This window comes from Pyxicephalus adspersus, chromosome 4, assembly GCF_032062135.1.
Source record: "Pyxicephalus adspersus chromosome 4, UCB_Pads_2.0, whole genome shotgun sequence".
NCBI lineage: Eukaryota > Metazoa > Chordata > Amphibia > Anura > Pyxicephalidae > Pyxicephalus > Pyxicephalus adspersus.
In genome coordinates, this window is record NC_092861.1 from 106,392,966 (window position 1) to 106,402,550 (window position 9,585).

At 35.6% G+C, this 9,585-nt stretch overlaps 1 long non-coding RNA gene across 1 annotated transcript; it reads left to right on the forward strand.

Moving 5' to 3' along the window:
* Positions 1 to 1,546: 1,546 nt before the first annotated feature.
* Positions 1,547 to 4,752, forward strand: LOC140330109 (uncharacterized). Its single transcript, XR_011920626.1, has 2 exons — positions 1,547 to 1,618; positions 3,216 to 4,752. It is a non-coding gene; the product is annotated as an uncharacterized lncRNA (long non-coding RNA).
* Positions 4,753 to 9,585: the final 4,833 nt, after the last annotated feature.

The following is a 9,585-nucleotide window of genomic DNA, read 5'->3' on the forward strand; positions in this document are numbered from 1 at the left end:
CATCAAGCAGGACATAAAGGAATCACTTCGATTAAGCATCTGACTGCAATAAAACCTGACAGAAGTTCTGTTTTATTCCATTTGATTTTATCCATCTACAACTACAAAGAAGGGTTTAGGTATATATATATAAATTTCTGTGTAAAGGGAAGTAATATGATTTTTTTTTTTACAACACAAGAATGTTTTTGGCATTTTTTTACTCTTAGCCATTTTTTGCTGCAGAGCTCAATTAGATAACAATTAGAAAGCCCATTATTTTCTATGTGGTTGGTTCATTGCTATGCATTGCAGTTTAGTATGAAACTAGGGAAGCACTAGGAATATTAATACCTATTCTGCACATATTCTACAACATATTCTGAAAAGAATGCAATAAAAAATAGAAAGGCTTATTATAAACCCCTCCAAAAATACTAACTGTCTGGCAGTTTTAGTAATCTACTAACCTCTATACTTTTTTACCACCCTTTATCGTTCTGGTATTATAGAGCTCCCTTAAACACAAGTTTATTGGATACAAAATTTTTTTTTACTCCTTTATTAGATCATCCCTTGGATAAGTCCCAGGTCAATAGCAGGGGCCCCCATTCCCATTCAGTTTTATTACTTACAGGATCATAATGATATTCTGTCATATGCAACAGCCATAATTCATAAATTGCTTTGAACAATCAGCATAATTATTCACAGATCTATAAAACACTTGGCAGGTAGCAATAATCTCATGGAACATTAACCAGTAAAATGATCAACAGACTCAACTTGTTTTAATATGTTGCTTAACATTTATCAACTTTGACTACGAAAAGGTGACAGACAAGTTTAAGAGCAATCACAGGATTGATTTCTTTAGGAATTCACACTAAGTGGAAGGAATAAAATGTATGCTTCTGTTACACACAATTCCCTGCTGCCTTTCTATTCAATGGAGCAGTGCTGCTGCCACCAATAGGGCAAAACTGGTATTGATGATAGGATTATTTTATGTTTTAGATTGATTTACTCGAGGTACACTGTGCATTGATTTGTTAGTTCTGCTATGATATATTGAAGCAAAGACGGAGATTTACCAGTTTACAGCAGGAAATTCTGTACAGTATAAAAAAATACGTCTTCTCTGTTCTTGGAGAAGCATAATGGACTGCTACCTAATTTATTTAACCTTTTTTGTGCTGGCACTGACCATTATATACTACATGCAATTAAAAATTGAGCCCTTAAAACAATATTTATGAATTCCAAGAGAGTGTCTTCAACTCAATGTTTCTAGAATGCCTGGGGTTTATTTTATGTTCTACCGGCAATGTTAGTTAATAGCGGGTGTCCTTCTTTTACCAATTTGCATTGTGTATCTGTAAGATTTATATAATTCAATATGTTAAAGCATAACTATACTTAAAGAATAGAAAAATGTGAGCGGACAGATTCTTAATTGCAGAAAGGACCAAATGTAAACTTTATAATGTAAACCGACCTGTACATGCAGTGAATGATCCCAGCATAGATGACTGCTGGGAATAAATGAACTGTGTGCATGTCATTTCAACCTGGCTAATCAAGAAAGCTGAACATCCTGAAGAGGACTAGGAGAAGATGCTGGGAGGGGAAAAGACAGGTAGGGTTAAATTATTGAAGAAAAGACATTGCCTGTCTCAGAACCTGCCTGCATTTCAATACATTTGTATAAGGAGAGAAGCAAGTTGCAAGCAAAGAAAAGCCAGCTGTCCTTGACCCATATGAACATTGCTCAGGGGTTAGCACTCCGGCCCTTGCAGCGCTAGGTCCCAGGTTCGAATCCCAGCCAGGACATTTTCTGCATGGAGTTTGCAGATTCCCCCCGTGTCTGCTTGGGTTTCCTCTCACATGCATTGAGGTTAATTGGCTTCTCCCTAAAAACTACATTTATGACATATGACTATGTTAGGGACATTAGATTGTGAGCTCCTTTGAGGGACATTTAGTGACACGACTATGGACTTTGTACATCGCTGCGTAAGATGATGGCGCTATATAAATACTGCATTATAAAAATAAAGCCTGTAAGATGTTCGGCAGACAAAATATCTCTGACCATTTCTAGGAAATGTTTGTTAGAGCTCCAATGGTAGCCCTTCTACATAGGTTAATAAAAGGGTCTATATTAAGGACACTTGAATTGAACTGTACACATATATAAATACAACTTGGACAACACCAATACAAAGGCAATTAAAGAGAGAATAGATGTCAAAAAGGTTTTGCGACCTTGGTGAATGGTTTGTTTAAAATAGTGTGAGATCTTTGCCAGAAACTTGGAGTGCTTTCCAGGGCCAAGGCAAAAATGGCATGACCTGCCACTTAAGCTGTAGAAGTACTTCACAGATTATAGGAGCTACATGTTGACTTCTTCACCTTGGGTTTCAACTTTCAACTATACCATCACTACTGAATTAGGCACAGAGACTTTACAATATACAGAGTGACAGAAACATTTTAACTGGGAAAACTAGTCACAGGTTTTCTATGATAGTCTTCCCCAGTCTTGGAGAAATTGTATATCACACTTCACCACACATTGAGCCTTACATAAAAATCTAATATTCCCTGAACGAAATCAGTTACAGTCATTGAAACATTTGGACCTGGAAAATTCCCAGAAGAAAATGTGTAAGGGTATGTCTAATTCCCTTTTTTTAGAGTCCATAGTATGATAAAGGCATTATTCAGAATTGTCATCGGTTGTTTATGTGCGTTTCCTCCAGGCCCTCTGGTTTCCCTTCAAAACTGACCTTAGACTGTGTTAATGACATACAGTATGACTATGCTATGGGCATTAGTTTCTGAGCCCTTTTGGAGAATAGTTAGTGACACGCCTATAGACTTTGTAAAGCGCACTGTAATATGTCGGTGCTATATAAATACAAAGTAAAGTAAATAATAAAACATTGGTTGTATTACAAAATGTTATGCAAAATAAAATTTAAAAAAATTATGGTCTTAGTACAAAAACATATACTTCAGGAATTAATCTATAAACTGGAAAAAAGGATATTTCCCTATTATCTTTAAAACAGACCTATCAGCAAAATTTTCACTTCACATAAAAGGGTAGACAACGATTTTATGTAAAGCAAAAATGTTTTTTTTTTTTTGTTTTTCAACATCTTTTTTTAGGAACAGAAGGGACATTTTGATAATTATATTAATAATTAGTAATGCCCCCCTCTTTACAGCAGGCTACGTCACTTGATCTTGTGTCTGTGCAGTGCAAGATTGGGTGACCTAGCCAGAAGGCGGAAAAAGAAAGATGAAGATGGTGGCACCCGCCACTTTCCCTGCACTGGGACAAAGATAGATAGCAGGATGACGCTGGACCCAATCAAAGACCTCTTCTGCGAGATTTCTGTGAGAGGATAAGTAAATAAGTGAAGTTTTGGTTCAGCTATTAATCCCCAATCATTTTCTTATTGCAAAAAGGAACACCTCGATCTTTCAACTCCTCCAATTTTTCTACATCTGCTTACTGTTACTTGCTCGTTCCTCATTAAATTGTTATAAGATGATCAACATTTTACAGATTTGTTTTGCATCTATAAAGTGTCTCACAGCGTGTTATTTTAAGGCCAGCAATCTTATTTTGTAAAAAAAAAAAAAAAAAAAGTGTCCCTAAAGCTTTGATGATGATGTAGCTGTAAATAAATAGCATAGCATTCTTTTAATGCACTAACTTAGTTCTCATTCCCTGCAGCTACTTCCTAACGGCTGATAACAATAAAAGTAGGTCACTTCTGGATAAAGCACACTTAATTAATGCATGTATGCATGATTTTTTTTAACTGAGAAAATATTTTGTTACTCAATAATTAGGTATTTCGCATTAAAGAAACAATCCAGCACATCACAGTTTGCAAGTATTGAGGTAATCAGTCTAATCACAATGTTCTCTGTCCTTTATTACCAGTCCCTTTTTTATTAAAGCTTTGCAGAGAAACAGTATTAGTAATCAGATGATTATGATCTTGAGCAGTTGCTTAGTGAATTGTGGAAAACAAGTTCCTGTGTTTAACAATCAGCAAACCAATTGTGACATTAGTAATATGCAAAATTGATGTGACCTTACCTTGGCTACTTTTTCTAACTGTACCAACAATGCTTTGAGCTAGTGCTCAGACACAATGCAATCTTTGTATGTTATAAAACAGTAATGGAAAATGAAGATAGAAAGAAGAAGGTTTTCAGCAATTGATAATGTTGTATTGAGTGATAATTCCTGCGCATAACAATACAATCTGTCATCCGGTATGCCACAATAAATAGCTTGTGGTTTATACAAGAAGGACATTTAGGCCCTAGAGGGCACTATACATAGGTCAACTGTCATTATATGCACATACATCACCTTATAAACAATTTGGTAAATAGATGCCCGTTCGTATTATCCGTGGTACCCGACGCGTTTCGCCCATTTAGGCTTTCTCAGAGGTAGCGTGACTCTAAGAGAATTTACACGCAAGTAGTTCTAGTAATCTATGTTTACAAACATATATACAAGTATTAGAAATGATATATTAATGATATAATAATATATTATTGTCACATTGATAACAAATAAACTAGTTTCAGTTATTTGACATGTGTTATACTGTTAAGGTATTGTACCGGTTCAATAGGTTATGAATTATTTATCATACTATCTGTCTTGGAATATAGTAAAAAGTGTAACAGAAAAAATATATATACAAGTGTTACCTAATAAATATATAAACATTCCCTAATATGTGTATGTATTGTTTTGTAAAGTGGCTAACATATGCACAGTGACTTATGTGTCCGTTGGATAGTTTATAAAAAGTGGAATAGGACTTACATGGTTTTGAGTATGGCTTAGTCCTGAAGCAATGGTGATAGAAAAGCAAAGTTGAACACCCTGAAGGGGAATTGGGGATAAGTGAGATGATGGGGTCCCAGAACAAGAGGTTAAATCTGTAGGGATTTTAAAATGTGTTAGCTATAGATTATAAATGGTTAAATTTGCAATGGCTTTAAATAAATAACACAGGTGGAGATCATTTAGCTACCTGTAGGTTAGTTGTATAGTACCTGTAGTAGTGTGTGTTCATTTGGTAGTTCAGGTGATAAAGGTAACCAATTATAGGTTAGAGGGACCAATTATGTCAGTTTTCAAAGACTAGGGAATAACAATCCAACAAATAGGCTTCCAGGGAATGAAGGTTTGCGCGAGTAAGAACTGTATTGTATAGTTTTACTGTTTATGCCATTCCTCTTTCTCTACCTCCAACCTCCATTGTAGAGAACGTTCCTGTTGTGAGTAGCCACAGGATCCATCATGTCAAAGATGAAAAGGTTTGAGAACAAAATATAAACACAGAAGCTACCCAATTGTATAACTCGTGCTGTTATCAGAAGGAGAGAGGGAGGAGGTAGACATAGTTTTCAAATATTGAGTGGTAGCCAATAATGGTATGTTTCCTTGCACATGTTTTCTAATAAAAGTTTCTATGGCTCTCATGGCAGCTTTGTTTATGATATTGTCTTGATAACAGCTGTTCTAAACAATTGGAGCCATTCTAGTAATTTTTCCTTTAGGTATTTTGTTTTTCTGAAATATAACCAAAATTACAATACAATCATAAAACGTGGGCCTGTAGGCCAGGGATTTAGATCAGTTACAAAAAAACACATTATGATTGTGCATACATACTATAAATTTTACACCACCAGAAGCAAGCAATTCTTTAACATGTATATCAAACCATTATTTTTTTTTCTAGTTTTGAATAAAGTAGGGAAGGATTGGATGCTTTGTATATATTTTTCACAGCTACTAAGGGCTAGGTTAGAGATTTTTTTCTTACGTTCTGTCCTGCTGGCAACAGCAACACATCCATAAATTCAAATCTACCAGGGGTTGTAACCTTCGACCCTCTGGACACTCTCTGAAGATAAACTCTGACCTTAACCAATATTCTGAAGACTCCTAAAGCAGATTTTTTTTGTTGTATAACACAGTTCTGTCTGTCCTATTTCTTAAGTTGGGGATTTGCAGATATCCATATAAGCTGAACACTTACACCAAACATAAACCTAATTTGGAAAGTCATACAATTATAGTATGGAATTTAATTTCCGGAATACTCAGCATTTAGTGTTTTAAGGGACCAGTATACATGTAGATTTTAAATCATAGTATATTTAACTACAAATTATTGCCCTTCTTGTATACCCCTAATGAAGATTACTGGCAGATGGTATGACAGAGCCCCTGATATTATTTTTATGTGTTGAATTTATAGCCCTTAACCATAATTTAATTGTAAAATAGCCCTATTTTCTATTTATGGAGAAGAGGTCTAGGCCTGAATGTATGGTATGATTTTTTCTGATATTCTGTACCCATTGGAAATAAAAGAATGGATAGGTCCTGACAACTGTAGCTTTTTGCACAACTTAATAAAATGTGTTAAACTATGAACACAGAATGTCCAGTTAGAAAATAAACACTGACTTAGCCTAGTAAATAAAGTGAAGCTGTTCTTATGAATATTACCCAGTCATGTGCAGGTGAAATCGGAAATTATTAATTTTACTCAGCTTTGATTAATTAAGTGATATAATAAAGTGATCTGCCTCTACTTTTTTAGTAACTTTGTGGAGATGAGACCCTCTCTTTACAACAATGGTCTTTGCCACGGTTGGGGAAGGTGGTTTGCCAAAAGGAAGAGGGGAGCTACTGTGGATAGAAGGGGGGCACACGCTCCATTTCCTCTACAAGAAAGTCTCAAGCCTATTGAAGGGGTTTTGTTTTAGTTTAGCATATTATATTAAAAAATTATATTTTACTAAACTTTAAATTAACCTTAAACTATAAATAAAGAAACATGACCAAGCGTGTAGGCTAGGCAGGCAAGAATAAAAAAGAACTACTGTATATTGATCTTTTAGGAACATGTTATTTTTTCCAGTAATCAATTTTAAAGCAGAATGTCTGTTAAATATTTTAAAATGGTAATATTGTCTTTTTGTACAAAAGATTTTATCTTTTCAATATTTTTTATTAGAATTTTGAAAATATAATAACAATACAGGGTGTAAACATACATACAACAAAGGTGTGCACATAATCGCATGGAGACATCTTTTATAAATTAATTTCCAAAAAAAATCAGTTTAAACACTCACTTTGAAGGAAATGACTCTCAAATAATCTACAAATAATTTTGAAGGAAATGACTCTCAAATAATTCTACAGTTCGACGTTACCAATTAAACAAACAGGACAGTTACACATTCCCTAAAATTTTTAACTATGACACTCTCCTTAGGGGAGTGCATAACCATAATAAACATCAGGTAAAGAAAGAAAAGAAAAAAAAAAAGGGGGGTGATTCAGGAATACAAAAAAAGGGTATGAGGATGGGGGAAATGGGAGGTAAGGAGCATCACAGGGCACTTATATTATGGCTCAGCAAAAAAAAGGGCACAATCCAGGTTTAAAGGCATATAGTGATCAATCCAGGACTACCACGTCCTTTGAATGTATCCACAGTGTGTGTCAAAATTGCCCTCATCTTTTTATGAATAATAACCAGGTTACTTTATACTTAACTTAGTAGGTGTGGAAGACCATTTTTCATATTTGAAAGGGGGAACAAAGATTTCTTCTGGAGTCTTGTGTTTTTTTAATCATTTAAACATTGAAAAGGATATAATAGATAAAAAAATTATGACTTAACCAGGGAACAGGTGGATCAGCTAAATGTACCCATTTTGGAGGCCGAAATAAGTAGAGCCATATCACAACTAGCTAACCGAAAGGCTCCAGGACCTGATGACCTCAACTTCAAATTTGATAAAATTTTAAAAGAGGATGTGCTACAAGATTTAGGCCATTATTGTACCCACTGCAAACTATACCGTTGCTACTCTCCCATAAAGATGTTACACTGTTACAGGAGGCCTTTATAAAGTTCCTGTGGAGGGGCAAACATCCTAGAATCTTTTTGCCCAAATTATTCTTGCCAGTAGCTGAGGTGGTGGATAAATCTATGGCTCTCTAACCTAGCTGGTCTATTCCTTCATGTGGCGGACTGGATAGCGGGCATGTCCCATCATTCTAATAATCAGCTGGAGAGAGCTATGGTCTACCCATGGGATTTCTCCATTGCTCCTTCGCTAGACTCCCCACAGACATCAAACATAACACTTTGGTAAGGGATACAGTTGTAACGTGGAGAAATCCCAGGAAAAAACTGAGTCTGCTGTGCGGACACTGTGTATATTTGCCAATTTGTGTGAACCCACTTTTCCCTCAGGGCCAAGAATATGAAGCATTCCGTGATTGGAAGAAAAGGGGGCTGTCAAAGATAGGCGATTTTTACAACCAGGACGACGGGAAACTGTACCCATTAAGCTTTCTGGTTTCCAAGCATAAGCTACCGCCCAGGGCTGCTCACCTGCTCTTTTACTCCAAACTTAAAAGGTACTGCAGGGACCAAGGGGGGACCACCTCACATACTCTCCAGGCCAATGCTTTTGATTGGCTCCTGACATTGTCTCTGCTGTCAATATCTAATTTGTATAAAACTCTTTAAAATTTGTATAACAAGCTTCTGTCAGGCTAACATACGAGAATGGCAGAAGCACTTTACTGCGCATGACCTGATTGACAGGATGTGTTTCTGTCATATGCAAGATGTACCCCCGCCCTCCCATCCTTCCCTTCTTTTCCCAATGTTCATTTGTTTGCTTTATTGTTACTTTGCACTATTACATGATGACAGCGCGTGCGGTGAACTGTTGTTTCTTTTTGTGTTAAAAATTGTTATTTCCCTATATATGGTTGGCTTTTTTTTAGTTTAACCAGGCAAAAGGGTTAAGCTTTCAAATTACCAATGTTGCTGTGAACAGAATGTACACATTTTATTATGTGATTTATCTTGAAAGTCCTATCTTTGCTTTTTTCAAAAACTTTGGGACTTTTAATTTATTACTTTGCTGCCGCCCAAACTTGTATCATGGGCAGGCAGCTAAAGAAAGAGGTGATGCAATAACAGCAGTTTTGCAAACAAAGGGGGGTGTTATATTAATTTATACCAAAAGTTCTCAAACTTTTTAAGCCAAGCACCCAATTAACAAAATTTGTACTGTAGTGGACATACTGAGATTTAAAAGATCTAATAATAAAGCATAAAATTGGAACTCAAAACAGATTAAATACCTGAGTGTTATTCCAGTGGGACTGTGAAACACCTGGAGCACCCTTGGGTACATGAATAAGAACAATGCATCAGCTATGCTGACAGTGGATGGGGCTTATAGTTGCATGGAGGGAGGTGGACTTAAAGAGAACAAGAGTTTATGTATAAGCAGAACACATATGCCACAGTCATTTTACTCACAGCTTGCCTTTGTATACAATGTAAAACTAACTACAACTGCATTTTTGGGTTTTTGGGATTTTTTTTAGGTACCACAACTCTATTTACTCTCTACAGTTAAACATTCATATATTTATTAATTTACATATGTATATGAACAATAAAAAACATTCCAGCGCATAACAATATTTTGCTGCAAAAATGC